The 23,015-nt window shown below is 50.6% G+C and overlaps 1 long non-coding RNA gene across 1 annotated transcript; it reads left to right on the forward strand.

Moving 5' to 3' along the window:
* On the forward strand, positions 15,890–19,748 carry LOC110262305. Its single transcript, XR_002347124.1, has 3 exons — positions 15,890–16,043; positions 18,437–18,522; positions 18,795–19,748. It is a non-coding gene; the product is annotated as an uncharacterized LOC110262305 (long non-coding RNA).

Raw genomic sequence — 23,015 nt, forward strand, 5'->3', positions numbered from 1 at the left:
GCGCCGGTGTGTTCTTTAACTTGCAACTTGAAGACCCAGCACCCAGGCCCACACAGAACGTGCAAAACCCAGCCTCACCTGGGATCCGGCCAGCTCACAGGTGACAAGGTGCCCTTGTCACAGCCCCTTTCCTGGGTGGGGCCTTCCCCCGCTGCCCACAGAGCTCTTGGGACCCCGGGCCCCTCAATCCCACCTCCGTCTGCTCCCCCACCCAGCCAGGGAGCCCCTGCCTGGGTGGTCTCCGTTCTGCTCCTGACACCTTTGCCTGCACCTGTCTGGCCCTCTTCAGCCAGGCCGCCTCCATCTCCAGCTCTATCTGCAGGAAGGAGAGGGCTTGTTTGTGAGAGCGGCTGGGCTGGCTGCTCAGCAGGGAGGAGTCAGCCAGCTTAGAGAGCCTGCCCCTAATCCGGCCTGCTGGGTTTTACAAGGATCAGAGCCGCCGATAATGAACCTCATTAAGGGGGAGCAGGGGCCTCAATCCGATTTGGGGTTTTCCCTTTGACATCTTCACTCTGCTCAGATGGCCTCGGCACTGGGTGAAGCAGGTGGGGTGCCAAGCACACCCCTCTGCTAGGGCAGCTGGGCTGGGGAGGGAGGGGGGCAGGCAGGGGTCTACCCCCCTTCCCTGCTCCTGTTAGCCCTGGGTTACCTCTTTAGCCACCCGCCTGGTTCCTAGGGTGGATGGCAGCCTGGAGCCTCTCTGCGGGCTTCTTGTCCATCCAAGAGGTGCCCCCGATGCCCCTGCTCCCGTCTTCCACCTGCCCCTCCAGCCTCCTAGGCCGGCTCTGCTCCTCTTCCCCTGTGCCACCTGGCCCGGCTGAGGGACTAACAGGCCCACAAGAGGGTGAAAGAGGCTCTGGGGCCAGTGCCCACTGGGCCAGGAGCACGCACCACCTGGTACCTGACCCAGTGCCAAGAGTGGAGGATTTCTCCCAGCCAGCCCTTATGGCTGCGGCGATCGGATTTTCTCAAACCAAGCTCGGGTGTTCAGAATTAGGACTCGGCTGGAAAAGCTGACAGGGGCAGCCCCAGCCCCACAGTGACGCCCCACTCTCGGGGGTGGGGGGAGGCAGGCAGGAGGCGGGGCCTCACTTGGGGCCACGGGGCGGGCGGGGGGTGGGGGGCTGGTTGGTGGTCGCTGGGGGTCTCTTTCCTCACCGCAGCCTCTGGCAGGCAGCCGAGCATCTTTTCACCCTGTCCCAGCCCCTCTGATTGATAAACAGGGGTGGGCGTCCTCCTTAGCAGGACCGCTGCCTTTCACCTTGATTTCCCCAGGGTTCCCGGCAGCATCGATAGATAAACCGGCTTCGCCCACCAGCTGGTCCCCTCCCCCACCCGCCCTGCCAGCCTGGGAGCTGGGGCGTCTGTGATTTGAATGCCGCTCGCTCCCCCGTTGTTCCAGGTTGTTCTCTGCACCTTGGGAGAGCTCTCAGGCAGGAGAGGGGTATCAGATGGGCCCTGCAAAGCCAAGGGCCTCTTTTTCTGGGGCTGGACCGAGCAACTCCCCTCTGCCTGGGAGGTTATGTGCTGAGTTCAGGAATGATTTCCTAGAGCAGGAGGCAGCTGAGCTGGGTTTTGCACGATGAGTGGGTGTTAGTGGGGAAAGCAAGCAGGAAAAAGGCATCACAGAGAGAGGCGGGCACGGGCCACGTCCAACAAAGAAAAATAGGGAATACAAGAAATTCTAAGCAGAAAACTTTAAAAACACTTCAAGGATTTTTTCTGTGCTGCAGTGAGCTAGAAGCTGGGGATAAACAGAGGGGAGAGACTGCTGTGGTGGAGCTTAGGCTCTAGAGGAAGAGACAGATGGAGGTGAGTGCTCTGACTCCAGAAAGGCAGGCGGATGGGGAGGCTTCCATGAAGGGGCCCCCGTGGGCAGAGACCCAGGGACCTCGAGCCTGAGGGGCTGCTTCATTCAGAATGCCCCTCCCCCTCCCAGGCTGTGGTGGTCCCAGAGAGGTGGCCCCCATCTGGCCTGGCTCATCCCCGGCAGCCTTGGCAACTCAGTTCATCGCAGAGGAGGGGTCCCCTCCCCAAGCCTGGGTCTCTGTCCCCATGAGTGGGTGCGATGCCCCCCCCCCGGGAGGTGGGGTGTCACTGTAGTGCATGGGCCTGATGGCCCTGGTTCTCTGCCTCTTCCAAGTGTCACCTGTGCCGAACATGGGTACTAGACAGGGAGGGAAGAGTCTAGAAGCCAAAGTCAAAGGACCTCTTCCAACACCGGGGGGGGGGGGGGGTGGCAAGTGCATGGGTATTGGCTTTGGGCGTGTTGAAGAAGACTCAAGGAGCATCTATTCAGATTCTAGGGTGAGACCTGCCTGCCAGGGCTGGCAAGTTTCCAGGTGCTTCTTTAGCAAGACGTGCTTATCTCTACACTGAGACAGCAAAAGGCCTTTCCCTGGGGTGGCTGGGCTCTGCCAGGGGGAAGTGGGCCTCAGTGCTGCCTGTGAATGTCCCTCCTCCACGCAGTGAAGGCAAGTCCTGCCCTTACGAGTGTCTTCCTGGAAGCCTCTGCCAGCACAGAATTGCACAGTTTAGCAAATGATGTTAAGAATATTGATTATTTGGGGGAAGACTCAGCTGAATCCCATCTTCACTCCATACACCAGAATAAATCCCAGGAATGTAAAAACTAAGGCATAGGATTGAGTTCTCTGGTGGCCTAGTGGTTAAGAATCTGGTGCTGTCATTGCTCTGGCTCAGGTTGCTGCTGTGGCCTGGGTTCAATTCCCAACCTGGGAACTTCCACATGCTGTGGGTGTGGCCAAAAAAAAAAGCCTAAGACATAGGAAAATATAGCTGAATGCTTCACTGTTTTTGCAAGCATAAAAACAATGGAAAAGATAAGGTGAGCGTTTGATCTGCCTGATAACACTAATTTTTGAAAATAAGTTAAAAATGAAATCAAACTATATACTAAAACATTGGGAAAATATATGCCATAAATACGGCAAAGGGATATGACTATTACAAAATATGCCATCTTTTTGGTGTGTGTGTGTGTTTTTAGGAGTGCCCTTGGGCCATGTGGAAGTTTCCAGGCTATGGGGTCAAATTGGAACTACAGCTGCTGGCCTGCGCCACAGCAACACAAGAGCCGAGCTGAGTCTGCAAACTATAGCACAGCTCGCAGCAACGCCAGATCCTTTAACCAACTAAGCAAGGCCAGAGATCAAACCCACATCCTCATAGATACTGGTTGGGTTCTTAACCCGCTGAGCCACAATGGGAACTCTGAAACATGTCATCTTAAGAATGAGGTCAGTTTGCAAATATTGACTTGAGATTCCAAGGATACATTTCTGTAAACATAAATATTACTATTTATTACTATCTTTGTTACTAAATATGTAGGTATTTAATAATGTAATTGTCCATTGTCATTTAATGTAAATTTCTGTATAGTATAATATATTCATATATATTAATAATGGAATTTATAACATTATGTACATATGCTAATGTTTGTCTAGAAAAAAGTCTGCAAGAATACACACCAAACTGTGACCAGGGTAGTTATATCTAGAAAGTGAGGTTGGGTGGACTTAAAATGGCCAAGACTAAAATGAGCAAGGGAGGCAAGGAGGGTGCAGAATTTAAGGAGGCACTTATCTTCAGGGTCCCACCAGTGCAGGTCAGCCCCTGAGAGCATGTGCCTCCTTAAAAAAGTTGGTGCCCAGGGAACTCTATAGCCTCACCCTAGTCCTGGCTCTGACTTAAATTTCTTAAGTATGTTTTTGAATTTTTGCAATACTCGTTTCTTTTGAAGAGAAAAAAAAAAGGAAAATAAATAGAATTAAAAGCTCTTAAATTTCTATTGTAAATAAGAAAAAGCACTAAAAGCCTATTGAAAGTAATGGGCCAAAGTATTAAAACCAAATGAGAGATGCCACTTTTGTCTATCCCATTGGCAAAAAGTGAAAGGAAAAAAAGACAGCGGTAGCTAGAGTGAGAGAAATGCATCAGTTATACATTGCTGTGGAACAAACCACTTCAAAACTTAGCAGTTTGAGGAGTTCCCATCGTGGCTCAGTGGTTGACGAATCCAACTAGGAACCATGAGGTTGCGGGTTCGACCTCTGGCCTTGCTCAGTGGGTTAGGGATCCAGCGTTGCCATGAGCTGTGGTGTAGGTCGCAGACGCTGCTCGGATCCTGCATTGCTGTGGCTACAGCTCCGACTGGACCCCTAGCCTGGGAACCTCCATATGCTGTGGGAGCGGCCCAAGAAATGGCAAAAAGACCAAAAAAAAAAAAAAAAATGCTTAGCAGTTTGAAGCAACAGCAACCATTTATTTTGATCATGAATCTGTACCTTGAACAGAGTTTAGCAGAGAATGGCTCATCTTTGCTCCATGCAGTGCATCTGAGTGTGGTCTATCTGGCAAGTTGATGCTGGCTGTCACCGGAAACTCAGTTGGGCAGTGGGCTGGAGGCCTCAGTTCCTCTCTCTATGGGCCTCTCCAAGGGCTGCTTGGGCTTCCTCATGGCATGGTCGCTTGTCAACAAGAGCAAATATCCAAAGAGAACAAGGTGGGAGTGGATGACATTTTTTATGTGCTAGTTTCAAAAGGCAAATAGTATTACTTTTGCCATCCTTCATTGGTTGAGGCAGACATAAAGGCTCACCCAGAATGCAGATAAAAAGGCCTGCCCAGGTTCAAGGGGAGGCGTCCTCGTCTCCACCTTTTGATGGGGCAATGATAAACTTCTGGAAAGCTATCTGAGATGGAAGAGATTGTTGAGGTCGCCTGAATACAGTTTGCCACAAAGCACTCTCACACACGGCTAGAGGCCGTATAAACTGATAGAAATTTTGGGAAGTATGTAATTTTTAATGTAATGTAACTGGTAATACGTTTTAAAAGCTTTAAGAAAGTATATGACCTCTGAGCCAACAATTCTCTTTCTGGAATTTATCCTAGGGAAGTTAATTGAGGAGATTTACTAAGATTTGCTTCATGATGAATATTTAAAATACCAAAATAAGATTGACCTAAAGTCCAAAGTAGGAGATTGATTTAATTCTGGTACATCATTACAATGGAATACAACACAGCCAACAGAAATCATTTGAATGTGTGTTTTTTTAACCTGAAAACATTTCTACACCATATTGGTAAGTGAAAATAGGAAGTTGCAAAAATCGTTCTGTATAGTATGATCTTATTTTTGAAAAAGAAAATGCGCATATAATTATAGATACTGAATACAGAGGTGAAAACCTGGGATATATACACCAACATGTTAATAGTGGTTAATAGTTATTGGTGGGTTTATGGGTGTTTCTTTTTCTTCTTACCTAGCTGTGCTTTCTTATTTTTCTGAGATAAATATTTATGACTTGTGCAACACTTTTAACCGGCCAAGAATATGAACTGTCAATTCATAAAGAAGGAATAAGGATCAGTAAATACATGAGACAGTATTTTTCGGTAATCAATAAAGTGAAAGATGAATGTGATTTAAGTTTTTAAATATCGTACAACAGTAAGATTTGACACTGGAAGGGTGATAATGTATGTTGGCATAATATTTCTGGAAAAAATCTTAAATATTGTTTATATCCTTTGATTCAGTAATTAAACTGCTCAAAATCTATCCTAAGGAGTAATTAGAGATCCTGAGCAAAGCCTGGTGCATGTCCACCCTCAGAAGACCTGCCCCCAGAGGGCGCAGTTCCCCCCGGGGAGCTGGGTCCCCCCACCCAGGACTGTGGTCCCCACATCATCCTTCAGCATTCTCAATTTGGAGGTTAAGGGGCAGTTACCATTGATCATCGTGTTTGCACTGTTGATTTAGAAGAAGGAAGTATTTCCCTGAACTCATCTCTCTACCGACACGAGTCATGTTTCAAGAAAAAGGAAAGCGCACTATCTATGTGAAGCGTATTCTATGTATTTGGTAATCAGGCAGGACTATCTCTGCCTGAGAATGACCCAGCTCACTTTATTTCTTACCCTCAGCTGCCTGCCCCATGGGCATTTGAGTTGTGGCCTGATTTTAGACTCAGCTGAGACCTCACTCCGTCAGGGAAGCCCCGGGAGCAGTCAAGTGCACCCACCACCTGGTAGCACGGTTACCTGGCTGTGGCTCCCTCCCCTAACCTCTGAGCTCCACGAGGACAGGGGCAGTTTCCCCTCTTCCACCGCAGCACCGGGAGTTAACATGGGGCCTGTCACATCACAGGTGGCCAGTGGATGTCTTTTGAATAAACGGCCATGCACGCTAGGACCTGCATCTCTCAGGCAGGTTGTTCCTTTTTATACCCCTTTCAGTGCTGCTCAGTGAGGGCTTTAGACATCAGAGATGCTTAATGATCTTAGGATGAGTGAATAACAAATGATGAAGGATTTTAAAAGTTATTAAGGCTACTATTATGGGAAAAGGATATTTTAGAGTCAAGGAGGCCTGGGATAAGCAATGAGATCCTGCTGTACAGCCCTGGGAACTATATCTCGCCACTTGTGATGGAGCATGGGGGAGGATAATGTGAGAAAAAGAATGTGTATATATGTTTGTGTGACTGGGTCACTTTTCTGTACCGTGTAAAATTGACAGAACACTGTAGAGCAACTATAATGGAAAAAATAAAAATCATGGGAAAAAAAAAAAAAAAAGTCAAGGAGACCTGGATTAAATCCCACTGCTGCTCCTTACTGGCCATGGAACTTTAGCAAGTGCTTCTCTGAGCCTGAGCTTCTTCGTTTGTGAAGACGGTGGTATAGGGTTAGAAGTGTGTGATAGCGCCCAGCACCTCATAGGGGTTCGGACATAATTTCACCATTAATACCATCAGCCTTCCCTCCTAATCACAGCAGGCCAGGGATTGGAAAGGGGGTGGACTTTAGAGACCCAAACAACAAAGGACAGCGCTTTGCGCCATATTTTAGATTCTACAAATAAGTGATATCATATGGTCTTTGTCTTTCTCTTTCTGACTTATTGCACTTAGGATGAGAATCTCTAGTTCCATCCATGTTGCTGCAAATGGCATTATTTTGGCTGGATAGTATTCCATTGCATAGGCACCACATCTTATGTTTCCATTCCTCTGTCAATGGACATTTCGGTTGTTTCCATGTCTTGGCTGTCGTGAACAGTGATGCTGTGAACATAGGGGAGCATGTGAGTACTATATCTCGAAGACCCTTCTATGTCAACATTTCCAGAATTGCCCCTACATGCATGATGTCACAGTCTCTTTGACTGACACATCTTTATCTGCTCCCCAGACTCCCTTCTAAGCTCCAGTTCCATCTTCAGTCACCACTGGCTCATTTCCTAGGAAAGTCTCTGGTTCCTGCAACTGTCCCCTTGTCCAAAGTCCAACTCCACGTCTTCCTCCCCAAGCCTCTTCTCTCTCTTGACAGCCAGCAGGGTCCCTGTTCCCTCTTAGCAGGACTGGACGCCTGTTTCCCATCCTGTGGGTGAATTCTCCTCTCCACTCCCCTTTGCTGCCATCTCTGCTCCATCACCTCAAGGCCACCTTCTCTGGCCTCTGCCCCACTGCCTGTGTGAGTCTCTGACTCTCCTTTTCCTGTCACCTGGCCCTTCTCGCAGTCTCTTAGACGCTCCCTTTTGCCCAGAGGCTTCAGGGCCAAATCTCTTAGCACCATGCCCTGCACTGTGTGACCTCAAGATGCTTTTCATTTATCTTCCATTGTGGACCTGGCCGTGCGGCTGATGACCTTGTGACCTTGAGAAGTCCAGCTTTTCTGACCCTTAGTTTCTTTTCGCAGTAAAGTGGGGTCAGTGACATATAGGCATGGGGGACACAGGTGAATAAAGAGGGATCTCTGATTATGTTTTGTAGCAAGATGTTAGGAAGAGGCAGACTGCAATCCGGTAAAGAAATACATGAATAAGATTATCACATGGTGTTCATGCTATGAAGAAAATAAAACAAGGATGTCTATAAAGGACAGAAACAAGGACCTCATTAAAAAGAAACAATCTGTGGTTTTGGATGAGCCGATCAACATGGTAGAGATGAAAGGTCTCCTCCACGTAACTTAAAATTCAATGTAACACCAATCAAAAGTCCAGACGCTGTAACTGCAGTAGGGGTTTGATCCCTGGCCCAGGAACTTTCACATACTGTGGGCGTGGCCAAAAAAAAAAAAAAAAGTCTAGATGGATTTTTCTTTGGTAGAACTCAGCAACTTTATTCTAAAATATATATATATAGGTGGGAGTTCCCTCTGTGGCACAAAGGGATCAGTGTCATCTTGGGAGCACTGGGATGCAGGTTCAGTCCCCAGCCTGGCATGGTGGGTTAAGGATCCCATGTTGCCGCAGCTGTGGCTTAGTTTGCAACTGCAGCTTGGATCTGATACCTGGCCTGGAAACTCCATAGGCCATGGGGTGGCCAAAAATGAAAAAAAAAAAAAGAAAATGTGATTAAAGGTCCATTGATTGTTATGTCAGTTTTGGGGAAAGGAAAGAGCAATGTAGGGGGCTTGCCCTCTAGGAAATTTTTTTAAGTGTGATTTTACCACAGGAACAAATAAATGGACCAATGAATCATGATGAAAATTTCCAAGGAAGACCCATGAATATATGGAAATGTGAGATCTGATGAAGGCAGCATCATAAATTGACCAGACAGTCCATGATGATGGGAAACTGGCTTATTATATGGAGAAAAAGAAAACTGGACCTTTGCCTCATACCAAAGATGGACTTGATCTGGCTTTTACATATACCTACTACTGTCTGTAAGTAGATAACCAAGAAGGAATTACTCTATAGCACAGGGAACTATACTCAATAACTTGTAATAACCTATCATGGAAAAGAATCTGAAAAAGGATGTATGTGTATATGTGTGTGTGTGTGTGTACTTTGCTGTACAGTTGACACCAACACAACATTGTAAATCCACTACACTTCCATAAATTTTTTTTAAAAGATGGGCTCTAGGTAGATTAAAAACCTAGAGATAAAAGATGAGAAATTCCAAAGCTCCGAGCTCCTGTCATGGCTTCGCGGAAACACATCTGACTGGTGTCCACGAGGATATGAGTTCGATCCTTGGCCCCACTCAATGGGTTGGGGATGTGGCGTTGCCGTGAGCTGTGGTGCAGGCTGGTGGCTGTAGCTCCAACTTGACTGCTAGCCTGGGAACTTCCATATGCTGCAGGTGTGGCCAAAAAAGAAAGAGAAAAAAAAATCCAAAACTCATAAAGGAAAATATGGGAGAACAGCATTGGGACACAGTGGTGGGGAAGGACCCACCCATCTAACAAGAAGGACTTCCGTGAATGGTTTCTGTCCGGTGGAGGACCCCGTGGGCTAGAGAGCAGAGAGATCACAGCCTGAGAAGGTGCTTGCAGTGTCTAAGGAGGCCTCTGTTGTCAGGGGTTGTGGCCCCAACGACATCCCTGTTAGGAAGGGCTAGCAGGAGGCTCTCCTTGCCCCATCAGGCAGGCCCAGGGCTCCGAGGTGGACACCCGGGACGCAGGGCACAGTGGGCAAGCAACGGTGCCAGGCCAGCTGCCAGCTGTCCACCCTCCCCAGCCAGGGGTGAGGGGCCAGCCCTTGATCTCCCCAAGGCCAGGTTCATGCCCGGCCCACCAAGGCCAGACCCCACCAGCCTGAAACGTGTGTGGTAAAATGGACAAATTACCCTGACTAGTTCCCATTTTTCACCCTCCGGGAGCAATTCCCCGCAGGCCTGTTCCTGAGCTGCAAGTGTGAAATGCCGCCTTCATGGTGGATTACCCGCCTAAAGGAAGCTGTCACCTCCAGGCATGGGGGAGAGAGTGGAGCCAATTTTGTTTCTTCCTGGGAGAATTCCTTTCTGTGTTCAGCCTGTGGCCTGAGCAACCCTTCCTGTCATGGCTGCGCTGTTTCTGTGACTGAAAAGACTGAATCCATGGTGTGGGTGTGGGTGTGTGTGTTTGGGGCCGAGCAGGGCCTTGCTAAGCCCTGCTCCTCACGCCTTTCCCCCTTCCAGAGGAGAGCCTTGGGTGGGCTGCTCCTGAGGTGTTTGCAGTTCAGAGCAAGTACGGATGTGGTGCCCTGCCTTCAAGGAGCGTGAAGTCTAGAAAGCGAGGCCCACCTGCAAAGAGGAACATTCTAATTCAGCCATGGAGTGTCTGAGGTGCTGTGGAGCCCCGGGCCTGTCACCTCCTCTTCAGGGGTTGCGAGGGGGGAGTCACACAGGAGAAGCAAGGCTTCACCAGGGTGGGAGCACGGGGAGGGGGAAGCACTGAGAGTAAGTGGGTGGGGTGTGGCCGAAGCAGAGGGCCCGAGGAATAGCCTCGAAGTCCAGACTTGATCCTGTAGGCAGCTGGGGCCAGTAGGGTGTCTCAGCAGGAGAGGGGACGGTCTCAGGAATATTCAGCAAGATGTCCCTGGTGTGACAGGCTCAGGCCTGAGGTCCCGGTTCTCCTCAGCCAGGAACATGTGAGAGCCTGGTACGATTGCCCAGCTGTGTTCTGAAGCCTACCTGCCCACCTCTCTGGCTGCCCCTTCAGCCACTCCGGGCTGCACAGGAGGACCTGTGGGTCCCCCAAGTCTTAGGATCTCTCATTCCAGGGACCTTCACGTGTGCTTTCTTCCCCACCTGAAATCCTCCCCCACTGAACTTCTGTCTGGGCTCCTACGTTGCCTCCTCTGAGAAGGCCTCCCTGGCCCTCCCCACAGCCCCCTGCCATCCGGTTCTTCTTCTCCTCCCCGCTGTGGGTCACAGTAAGCACCCTCTTTTTCCTCTCCTGTTGCTCCCACTGCATTGCTGAAGGCGTGTGCTGGCCACACGGCCTCCCCCAGCCAACTGTGAACTCTGGAAGCAGAGGGAGCTGCATCTGGTCCACCCTGTCTCTCTCACCCTGGCTGCTCAATGAGCGGCTGATGAATGACTACATGGCCTCGCTCGCACTGGTAGGTAAAACCCTTCCTGCCTTTGCTAGGACTCCTCTCGTCTCTGCCTCAGGCTGATTCAGCTCTCTCTGCCCTGGCTGCCCTCAATACCCTGAGGAGAGAGAGATGTCCAAACTATTTTTTATCTTTTTAGGGCCGCATATGCAGCATACGGAAGTTTCCAGGCTAGAGGTCGAATCAGAGCTGCAGCTGCCAGCCTATGCCACAGCCACACGGGATTTGAGCTGCATCTGTGACCGACACCACAGCTCATGGCAGCACCGGATCCTTAACCCACTGAGCGAGGCCGGGGATTGAACCCGCATCCGCTCAGACACTCTTCTTAACCTGCTGAGCCACAACAGGAACTCCCAAAACTGTTTTTTCAAAAATATTTAGGTTCTGGAGTTCTCGTCATGGCACAGTGGTTAACGAATCTGACTAGGAACCATGAGGTTGTGGGTTCGATCCCTGGCCTTGCTCAGTGGGTTAAGGATCTGGCATTGCCGTGAGCTGTGGTGCAGGTCGCAGACGCGGCTCGGATCCTGCATTGCTGTGGCTCTGGTGTAGGCCAGCGGCTACTACAGCTCCGATTAGACCCCTAGCCTAGGAACCTCCATATGCCATGGGAAGCGGCCCTAGAAAAGGCAAAAAGACAAAAAAAAAAAAAAAAAAATTTAGGTTCTGGAATTCCCATCATGGTGCAGCAGAAACAAATCCAACTAGGAACCGTGAATTTTCGGGTTTGATCCCTGGTCTTGATCAGTGGGTTAAGGATCTGGTGTTGCTGTGAGTTGCGGTGTAGGTCGCAGATGCGGCTCGGATCTGGCATTGCTGTGGCTGTGGCACAGCACAACTCGACCCCTAGCCTGGGAACCTCCATATGCTGCAAGTGTGGCCCTTAAAAGCAAAAAAAAAAAAAAAAAAAAAAAAAAAAAAAATAGGTTCTGGAGTTCCCACTGTGGCACAGTGGTTTAAGGATCTGGTATTGCTATACATCGCAGCTGTGGCTTGGATTTGATCTCTGGCCTGGCAACGTACATATTCCATGGGTGTGGCCAAAAAAGAAAAAAAAAAAATGTAGGTTCTCAGGAAGCACCATAAGATCTGTCCATTGGTAAACCCTTTGTGGTGAGTTTTTTGGCATGTGGTCTCTCCAGCAGGACAGTTGAACATCTTATATAAGGGGGGCCCCAAGCCCCCCAAGTGACATGCCTTCTTAAACCTTAGTCCCAGAACTGGCCCAGTGTCATCTCTGTTGCTTTTTTATCAGTTAACATAAGTCACCGTCCCAGCCCAGATTCAAGGGAAGGGGACCCCCCAAGGGCGCAGATACTAGAGATGTGGTTCCTTTGGCTGTGACACGTGACCACATGCCTTTTTTTTTTTTTTCCTTGTCTTTTTGCCATTTCTTGGGCTGCTCCCGCGGCATGTGGAGGTTCCCAGGCTAGGGGTCCAATTGGAGCTGTAGCCACCTGCCTACACAAGAGCCACAGCAATGCCAGATCCGAGCCGCGTCTGCAGCCTACACCACAGCTCACAGCAACACCAGATCCTTAACCCACTGAGCAAGGCCAGGGACCGAACCCGCAACCTCATGGTTCCTAGTTGGATTCGTTAACCACCGCGCCACCACAGCAACTCCCACGTGCTCTTTTATGACCAGTATTAACCCAAAGGTCTACCCCATGCATGAGAATGTGGTGCGGTGTGCGTCCTCTTGAAGGGCACGATCGTGTAAGCGACAACCAATCCTCGAGAGCAACTCATTTTTGTGTTTCAGGAAATAGTCAACAATCTAAATTACAGTTAAAAATCATAGTGTGTTTTGAAAAAGCAAAGCTCTAATTAGGAATTTTGGAGCTAGCTCTTCTCATTGTAGGCTAAAGACACGGTGGCAGAGCAAGTCACTCTGATGCTGAAGTTGTTTTGAAAGTCTTTGCAAGAACTTTCTTGCTAACTAGAAGGCATATGTAACACACACACTAGCAAAATCACACTTTCAAGTGAATGTATTCCAAGGCAAAACTCTACAGAAGAAACAGTCCTGGGCAGAAACGCCTGGAAATGGTCCCAGCTGTCTCTGAAAAGGGAGCCCCCGACACCTGCTGTGTTCACAGAGAGGCCAGATGCCCACCAGGCAGACTTCACGCTGTAGGGCAAGCAGTGGGCCAGATGTCCTCTCAGATGCGTCCTGCCTGAGGATCTGGTCCTGAGATGCCAGAAGTGGGCTTGAGGAGGGGCCAGGACCTAGAAAGGAGAAAAGCAGCAGCGTGCACTCTGGCCTGGGGCAGCATCCTGAGGGCTGTGTGGCAGGAACCCTCTAACCTCGTCCCAGGCTGCAGCCTGAAGCGTGAGGCTGGTGTGGCTTTTCCTGTGCTTTGGTGTCTGGGTCATTATTCCAGGCTCTCTGCTTCTTCTTTAACTCTCATCACAGGGACCACGTGGCACATGTAATAAAGTCCGAGGAGTGCCATGGGAGAGCAGGAAGTGCATAAAAAGCCAGGGACCATTAGGGGTGAGAGGTAAGTGGGGCCCTGACAGCCGAGTAAGCGTGTGTCCCAGCCAGTGACCACACCGATAACAGGCCCGGCGGCCTAACCAGGCCTGACAGGGCCACGTGGCTGCTCCGGGAGCAGCTGCTGAGGATGTGCTCCTCCAGGTCTCAGGCTGCAGCAGTGGATTACTCACAAATGCACTCGCTCCTTCACGGCTCACGGTACGTAGAGTTACTAAGATGCTGTCACATGCCCCGCCCTGCCCTTGGAGCTGGAAGCATATTGGTGAACAAGATAGTTCTTTTTTTTCTTTTTTTTCCCCCAAAGGCCAAGTTTCCCATTTTATTGTTATTGTTATTATTTATTTATTTATTATCATTTTTAGGGCCACACCGGTGGCATAGGGAAATTCCCAGGCTAGGGGTCAAATCAGCGCTGTAGCCACTGGTCTACACCACAGCCATAGTTATGCGGGATTTAAGCTGACTCTGCGACCTACCCCACAGCTCATGGCAATGCTGGATCCTTCACCCACTGAGCGAGGCCAGGGATCGCATCTGCATCCTCACAGATGCTAGTCAGATTCATTTTCCACTGAGCCACGAGGGGAGCTCGTTTTATTGTTGTGTTTTACTTTAGTTCACTTGAGTTGAGTTTCAGTCACTTGCAAAACGAGAGCCCTAAATCTGACAGGATACTATTGATGGACATTAAAGCACACTGCCATAAGTAGGGCTTCGGGCTCCGTGATCCGTTTTGAGAGAGTCACTTCCGGAGTTCCTGTTGTGGCTCAGTGGTTAACGAATCTGACTAGGAACCATGAGGTTGCAGGTTCGATCCCTGGCCTTGCTCAGTGGGCTAAGGATCCAGCGTTGCCCTGAGCTGTGGTGTAGGTTGCAGACGCAGCTCGGATCCCATGAGGCTGTGGCTGTGGTGTAGGCCAGCAGCTGTAGCTTTGATTGGACCCCTAGCCTGGGAACCTCCATATGCCGTGGGAGTGGCCCTAGAAATGACAAAAAAAAAAAGAGAGAGAGATAGTCACTTCCATAAAAAAAAAAAAAAAAAAAAAAAAAAAGCCAAATCCTGTGATATAGACAGCTGAATTTGGTTGGAAGGACTCAGGCTTCTGGCAAACAAAGCCAATGGATGTCATCAGTGACGGTGACTCAGAGAGAATGGCCCAACAGCAGGGTTGTACTCTCTTGTCAGGGGCTGATACCGCCCATGGACAATAATTATTTTGTTATTTCCTTTTCTTAACAGAGGGTTGATCTTTGTTCTAAAGCTAACCCGTCCATTGACGGGGATCTGCTTTATTCTTACAGCAGTGCACTGCCATTCCAAACCCTGACCAAGGAGACCCCACACCGATGTGTGTTTTTATGCTGGAGAGAAGCTTGCCAAAGCCAGGCCACCTTGGCTGCAAGGTCTCCAGATGATATTCTGTTGACTGTGAATGGAACAATGCGTTCACCCCAACCATGAACTTCAACTGACCAGGCATGTATTGATAAGGCTCTGCTGTTCCTTATCTTCTCACTTAAGATGCTACGGATTTTCCTCTTTCTCGCTGCCCTTGGCTCAGAAGCGGGGAACCGACACCGTCATGACGTCTTTCACACCGTCTTCTTCTGGAGTCAGCCTGACTTCTTGGTTCTGGCTATAGCGCTTGTTCAAGGCCGAATCTATAAATACCTCCTCTATAGATGCGAGGGCCCCTCTCCCAGAGTTTTGGTTATAAGTGGTCTGGAGGGCATCTAGGCATTCGTAGGCGTAACAATCTCCCCAGGTGATTCTCCTGTGCTGGCCCAGGCATCTGGGGTGGACAATATCATCCTGAAACTCCACAGAAGGGGAAGCAGCCGAGGCAGAGCCCAGGTGGGACATCGAGGGAGGCCTTGAGAGGTGGTGGAGAGAACTTTGGCTCAGTGCTGGGTTTGAAGCCTATCCTGCCGCTCAGGAGCTGGACAACCTTGGAAAAGTCCCTCAACCAATATGAGCTTCAGTATTCCAGCCTCTAAAACCAAGATATTGACACGCTCTTCAGAGGGTTGTACCCATTAAGCATACATAAAATTCTGGGCGTATGTTGGCAGTAGGCTGTGGGTGGCTTCCTGGCCCCAGCATGGCACGTCTCTGATTTCTTTGGCTGTGAGCACAGGGAAAGGGGATTTAGGAAAGAGCTAACAATTTTCGAATTGTTGTTGATTGTGAGCCCTAGAGTAAGTCAGAGAGGAAGGACAGGTGGTTTTGCAGGTTTGTCGAAGTTGTGTTACTCAGTTCATGTCATCAGAGAAGGAGAAAAAAAAAAAAAAACACTACTGGTTTTGGCCCATTTGCACAGAATTAATTAATTGCCTGCCAGCAAGACAGTTTCTCTACTGTCAGCAGAGAGGTGTCTAGAAAGGGGCCTGAAAGTGTCCTAACAACATTTATTACCATCTACGGAGAGCCTGTTAAGGGTCAGGCCCTGAGCACAGTTATTTCAGGTGTGAACTGGGGAGGCAGGTGTTGCTCCCTCCGTTTTCCTGGGGGTTGAGTACCTGGCCCAAGGGCTCCATTGCTGAGGCCTCTTTTAAACGAGCTCACCTTTGGAGAGCAGAGCCAGTGAGTATCAGCCACCCTAGAAGGCCTTCTCAGAGCCCCCAGGAGGGTCCTCGTGACTTGGGGGCCGGGACAAGGTAGGGGCACCCAAGTCAAGTTCAGGGTGGGAAGGTGATTTACCAGGGATGCTGTGGTCATGAAGATGCTGGAAGCCCAGGAGGGACCTGCCCCTTGTTAGCACAGGGCTGGGGGAGGGTGTTCTCAGGGAGCGGGGGCCTTGTGCCACTACTTGGTGTGTCTGAGGCCAGAAAGCCTAGACCCTGGGGGGCCTGGGTAGCCTCCACCAGGAGGGCACTAGCTCCCTGCAGCACAGCCAGCTCCAGGGCTCCCAGTACCTTCAGGAGCTAAATCCTTGCCAACAATTGGGCAGCAGCCAGGGGTGGACAAGGATCACTGGAGCCCATCCCTGCACAGGAATTGCTTCTCGGAGGGAGACCCTGGGCTGCAGGGCCTGGGCGGAGCAGTCTCGACCTTCTCCCTTCCTGTCACAATGAACAGCATGGCCATCCAGGACTCAGCCTCGAGACCAGGCACATCTGTACCCAGCACAGCAGGCACTGGGGCGGGGCGGGGCGGGGGGGGGGTGTTCCCTTTCTGAGCATCCCTTCTTCCCTCCCACCGAACACAAATTTTTCGCCCTTTGGGCTAGCGAACCCACCGCAGCAATGTACATACACGGTTTAACCCTTGGTTGAAAAGTCGAGCTCACTTGGGGCTGAAATTCTGTGTCCCCAGGGCACGCGGAGGAGCCTTAGATGAGCCTGTGAGAGGAGTCATGAGATTATCTCAGGCCGCAGGTTAGAGATGATGTTTTAGACTGCAGTACGTGTTCTCATAACGCTTTTTTTTTTTTTTTTTTGTCTTTTTGCCTTTTCTAGGGCGGCTCCTGTGGCATATGGAGGTTCCCAGGCTAGGGGTCCAGTCAGAGCTGTAGCCACCAGCCTATGCCAGAGCCACCGCCATGTGGGATTCGAGCCGAGTCTGCAACCTACACCACAGCTCACGGCAACGCCGGATCCTTAACCCACTGAAGAAGGACAGGGATCGAACCCGCATCCTCATGGATCCTATTTGAGTTCATTAACCGCTGTGCCACAACAGGGAACTCCAGAACTCATGTTCTGTTGCTCATGTGTGTTGATGTTTCTCCTTGTTCTGGAAACTGTGGGCTGGCTCTCTTCACGATATACGTGCTTTTGTTGAGCAAAGGAAATAAATTTATAGTCAGAAATGGAGGGAAATCGAGCAAAATTTTTCAATATGAAAGAAAGGAGGGACCAGCTCCCCAGGGGGCTGATGGCCAGCAGGGTCCAGAGGCTGGTCCAGCTTGTTGAGACTGGCCTGTGAATCAGGGACCTATCCCTGGTGAGTCAAGAAATAGGGGGCTGGTTAGTGGGCCTCGGTCAGGGGGCCTCCGTCTACACCCACCTGCCAAAGCTGGGAAACAGTGTGACGTGTACTAATATTTGACCAACAGCCAATAACCCCAAAGAGTTGCTGAACTCAGTATGAACCTTTAAGCAACAGAGCAGCCCCATACGTACATGTTGTTATTATGCCCATTTTACAGATGAATTTATTTTCCCATTTATCGTTGCATTAATTTATCATTACAGAGGACGTTCTGCAAGTGTCAGCCGCTTGTATTTCTCAGTCCCCAGTCCCTGGTTCCAAATTCTGCAGATTCAAACCTTGCCTCTGGTCCAGCTCCTTCCTTTTGTTCGTGCCCTTTGACTCACTGGACTGCCTTCACTTCCCCCTTCTCCATCTATCCAGACCCTTCCTGTCCTCTGGCCATCTGAGCACCGGGTACCCTGTGGTCTCCCTCATCTGACCTCTGACCTCCCTCCTCCCTGCCCCAGGCGTAAGCAGTGTAAACCCCGGCTCTCTCCTCTCTAGCCTTGTCTGTCCTGTGTTTGTTTAGCCTGTGTTCTAGAACAGCCATGTGCTCATGCCCTCTTGGCCACTTTCAAAGACCCTGGGGGCTGTGAGGGGGGAGAGAAGGGTCCTCCCAGGGTGGGCTGGGGGGGCAGGAGAGGGGCACAAGGGTGGCTTGGCCCCCAAAGGCCACAGGCCCGGCACCCCGAGCTGAGGGACACAGCGCATCAAGGCTCCGGGGTGGAGGTGCCGGGCTGAGCTAATCACTTAAATGGACGCAGGCTGTTGAGAGACAGGCTCTATTCCCTAATAGAATTTGCCCTGAAGTGCAATTTAATTTTCTCTGAGGCGGTCTCCAGCCCCTCTGCTGCCCTCCCCCAGACAGACCCTCATTCCCCAGCTTCCAAGGGGGAGCAGAGCACCTTTTCTCGGGGAAAAGAGAAGGGCCTCCTCCGGGCTCTGTCCTGATCTGTCTGTCTGGCCTCCTCCTTGGCAAAAGCCCCCACCCCACCCACCACGCCCTTCCCCCAGCTCCCACCCTAGATGGGGGTGCTGCTCCCCACCCTACCCAGACGCTCTGACTTTCCTCTAGAGCCGCCTGCACTCAGCGCTCAGGGAGGACGGCGGCTCCCAGCCTCCAGGGCTCACCATGAAGGCAGCTTCTTCCCCTGACCTCTGGTAAGTTCATATGCTTCGAGAATGCTCTTTGTCTGGCTTAGTGGCAGAGGCGTGGAGAGAAGATAGTCAGGAGGAGGGTGTGGGAGATATTGATGTGGGAGGGGAAGGGCCCCACGTGGACACACACCCGGGCCCCGGTGGAGGGGGCAGAAATCCACTCAGAGCCTGTGGTTTGGGGCAGAGCCCAGCTCCCAGCATCCCGGGGACCCTCCTGGGCTCCCACGGCCTCTGCTCGGCTGGCTTCCCTTCCCCATCCTTTCCTGGTCCTCCAGGTCTCAGACGGCAGTGGCCTTAAACCAGACTATGGTCCCTGGGAGTACTGGAAGATGTGGAAATGGGGCTGATTTCAGAGGGAACGTGGGGCGCATCTTTCGAAGCTGCTCGCCACTGCTTTCCCTAAGACGCCCTCGAGCTGTGACAGGGGCGCAGGGAGGGGTGTACAGGTTTGGACGTGATCTGTGCCCTTGGTCTTGGGCATCTCCCCCATCCTTCCCCTATCCCCCCGCCCCCCTCCTCAGCAGGGATGGGCGAGGACCACAAAGAGAACCCTGGGGGGGAGGAAAGCAGAGGAAAGGGATGGGGCCCTGGTGTTAACAGAGTGGCTTTCCGGGAGGGTAAAGAAGCCCTCAGGCAAAGGCTGGTCCCTGGATCGGGGTGGTCCTGTGACCATTCCCTTCCTCGGATGAGTCCTGGGGCGGGAACACTACAATTCCTTCTTCTTTGCCATCAAAGCCTTGAAAACAGCAGAAGGTGGGGTTGAGGATGATGGAGAATGGATGGGTGGCAGGTCAGGGTCAACGGCAGGGGGTAGATGGTCATTCTTCAGGCACAGCCACCTGCTCAGCCCCACCGGCTCCCCCTTGTGCAGCTGAGGTCTCCTCCCAAGTGCGTGGGGCCATCTCTCATGGGGCTGCATTTGTGGGCGTCCTCCCCACTCCATCCCCCAGTGTAGGCTTATTTGTCCCTTTTTCAGTGCTGGAAACGGTGCTGGGGGTCGGGGGAAGGGACTGCTGTAGGCACGTGTGCACCACTTGGGTGAGTCAAAACCCTGCGTGTGAACAGCACTGTCCAACAGCTAAGGCCAGCCACCTGAGTGATTCTAAGTTTCCTGGGAGGCATGCTGATAGAAGAAAGAAGTGAAATGAATAATCGGTGTTACTCATTATATCCCAAAGATAAATACTTTCATATAACCAAAAGATTATCCTCTCGACATGTAATTAAAGTTTAAAAGAATCTTAATGAGACACTTCACACCATTTTTCTTTGAATTAAGTCTTTGAAATTGGAGTTCCCATCGTGGCTCAGTGGCTAACCAATCTGACTAGGAACCATGAGGTTGCGGGTTCGATTCCCGGCCTTGCTCAGTAGGTTAAGGATCCAGCGTTGCCGTGAGCTGTGGTGTAGGTCGCAGACACGGCTCGGATCCTGCGTTGCTGTGGCTGTGGCATAGGCCGGTGGCTACAGCTCTCATTCAACCCCTAGCCTGGGAACCTCCATTGCCATGGGTGCGGCCCTAGAAAAGGCAAAAAGACACACACAAAAAAACCTCTTTGAAATCCAACATGTAACTTTATAGCACATATCATTTCTGACCAGCCACATTTCTCAGTAGTCACAAGTGACTAGCGGCTACTGTATTGGACAGTGGTGTCCTAGAGCATTCCCAAAGACAGTGAGGTCCACAAGCCAGCAGCAGGGCACGGGCCTGGCAACTTGTTAGAAATGGAGACTCTGAAGTTCCCATCATGGCGCAGTGGAAACAAATCTGACTGGTATCCATGAGGACACGGGTTCGATCCTTGGCCTTGCTCAGTGGGTTAAGGATCTGCAGTTGCCATGAGCTGTGGTGTAGGTTACAGACTCTGCTCAGATCTGGCCTTGCTGTGGCTGTGGCGTAGGGCAGCAGCTACAGCTCCGATTGGACCCCTAGCCTGGGAACCTCCATATGCTGTGGGTGCAGCCCTAAAAAGACAAAAGAAAGAAAGAAAGAAAGAAATGCAGCATCTCAGGTCCTAAACCTGCTGCATTAGAATCTGCATTTAAATAAAACAGCCAGGGGATTTATGTGCCTTGTCAATCTGAGAAACCTCTGTGTGCAGGGGGAAGGGAATAGAATGGATATTTAAGAGTCTTTGCTAAAGCCCCTAAAGGGGCTTTTCATAGCCATTCTTCTGTGATCCCCAACAACTCCTTCTCAGAAGCATCATTTGCGTATCATCATCCCCAGCTAACACAGGGAAACAGAGGCACAGAGAGTTCAGCTTCTCACAGCCATAAAGCTCCGATTTTGAATAATCCAGGGTTTCTATCTGCTGTGGAACGCTTCCTTGGTTGCATCTTGGGGAAATCCTTTGCCCTCCAAAGTTCTCAGTGTTTCCTCCTTGACCATCAAAAGTGGCCACAGTCACCACGTGTTCTGGCCCCTTCGCTGTGGGCCAGTGTTTTCCAGCAGAAACATTTAATGACCAAGGGCAGGCCTCTTCCCAGTGATCCAGGGCCATGAAGAGATGGCCAAGCAGTGAGAAACGTCAAAGGTCCCCAATTCCTTGTCCTGGGACGCTCACGATGGCTGGCATTTGGGGGGGGGGGGCTTTCTATGTCCCAGGCCCTCCTGAGACAACCCTATCAGGTAGAAACTATCACTATGTGAATGCCAGCCAGAAAGTGGAGGCTCAGAGGGGGTCACCCTCCAGGAGGCAGCAGCCGGAAGTCCATCTGGTTGCAGAGCGGGGAGTCTGAGCCCCTGCTTCCCTGCTTCTTACACGATCTGCTTCTTACCTTTCTCCTGTCGCCTCTGCCCACATCTAGCACATCTACATTATGTGGTTGTAATAAGTCCGTTCCTGAGAGGAAACTGCTGAGTTAAGCTCCTCCAGTGGAAGGAAAAAAAAAAAATCTTTCGCCAAGATGATGACGGGGTTGTTTTATAGATCAGCCTTGACACCTGCAGCTATTTTCAAATGGAGCCAGGCTGGACTTCCCACCCCTCCTCCCCCTTTATGGCTTCCTACTTAGAAGCTGAGAAAACGGGTCATCTGGTTAGAGGCCCTGGGACTAGCCCCTGGTGCAGGAGTACAGACACCCCACTTTTCTGCATGGTTTCCTCATCAGTAAAGTGGTTGGATTATGATGGGTCTTCCCTATCTTGTGAGGCTTGGGTGCAAAAAGGGGTATGAAGGCCCTTCATCTACTCTAAAGCATGATGAGAAAAGGGGCCTCTTTCTATGATGGAGTGGGAGCTTCTCACCAGACAGCGAAAATTTCACCCCAGTAATTCTGACACCTTGACCTCAGCTTGTGAGCACATCGTAAGAGTCGGTCTCCTCCACCCCCAAAGGGAAAAAAACAAGGAGTGGCCCCGTGATCATGGGGCGTCTCTCTCTCTCAACTGATATATTTAGGAAAGAAGCTCCCAAGTTCTAACCTTCGCTGGAAAGCATCTAAGAGAGCTTCTTGTCCCCTGGTTTCTCCCATCAATAAGAAAACAAGAAAAAGAATGATAGGCGTTCCCGTCATGGCGCAGTGGTTAACGAATCCGACTAGGAACCATGAGGTTGTGGGTTCGATCCCTGGCCTCGCTCAGTGGGTTAAGGATCTGGTGTTGCCATGAGCTGTGGTGTAGGTCGCAGACGTGGCTCGGATCTGACGTTGCTGTGGCTCTGGCGTAGGCTGGCAGCTACAGCTCTGATTAGACCCCTAGCCTGGGAACCTCCATATGCTGTGGGTGTGGCCCTAGAAAATACAAAAAAAAAAAAAAAAAAAAAAAAGACCAAAAGAACTATAGGCAAAATGGGGGTGGGGGTGGTTATAATAATGATGTCAACCCATGTTTCTAGGGAAAAGCTTCCTGGGTGCTTCAGGCGACCATCTGTAAAGGAAAGTCTTGTCATTATTTAGCCAAAGTAAGGCACTCCCCAAACTGTTGTCATTATTTGGCAAAGTAAGGCACTCCTCAAAGGATCCCCCAATCAGGATGTATACACGTTGGGATTTGAAGGCAGGCGCTGGGAGCCCAGAACCCAAATGTCTGCTAACTCATTCTCTGACTCCTTCCCAGCCCAAGGAAGGCGGACGCACCCGGGGAACTTCGCTGCTCTATTTCACTGGTGTGCTGGGGATAAAGTAAACTCAGGACTGTCTGCAGGTGGCACTCCCAGTCATTGTCTTCCAGGGCCCAGCAAGAAGCTGGCATTCAATAGATATTCAGCGAATGCATGAATTAAGGGATACTCTAAGACACTCCGGATTTTTAAATAGAAAATAGAAAGAATAAACCCTGGGATTAGAATGAGACCAGATTCCCTGATTCATTCCCCAGCTCCCCATACACATAGGCCATGGGGTGTGATGGCCACTTAGATGGACCTCAGAGGACTTGGTTTTGCCTTTAATATCCTCTGTATGGACTCTCCACCTGGCTTGGCCCGGGCACCTTCAAATAAGTTATTTGATAATGCCGATGGTGCTGACAAAAAGAGTCACACTACCTC

Source organism: Sus scrofa, chromosome 9 (assembly GCF_000003025.6).
Source record: "Sus scrofa isolate TJ Tabasco breed Duroc chromosome 9, Sscrofa11.1, whole genome shotgun sequence".
Lineage (NCBI taxonomy): Eukaryota > Metazoa > Chordata > Mammalia > Artiodactyla > Suidae > Sus > Sus scrofa.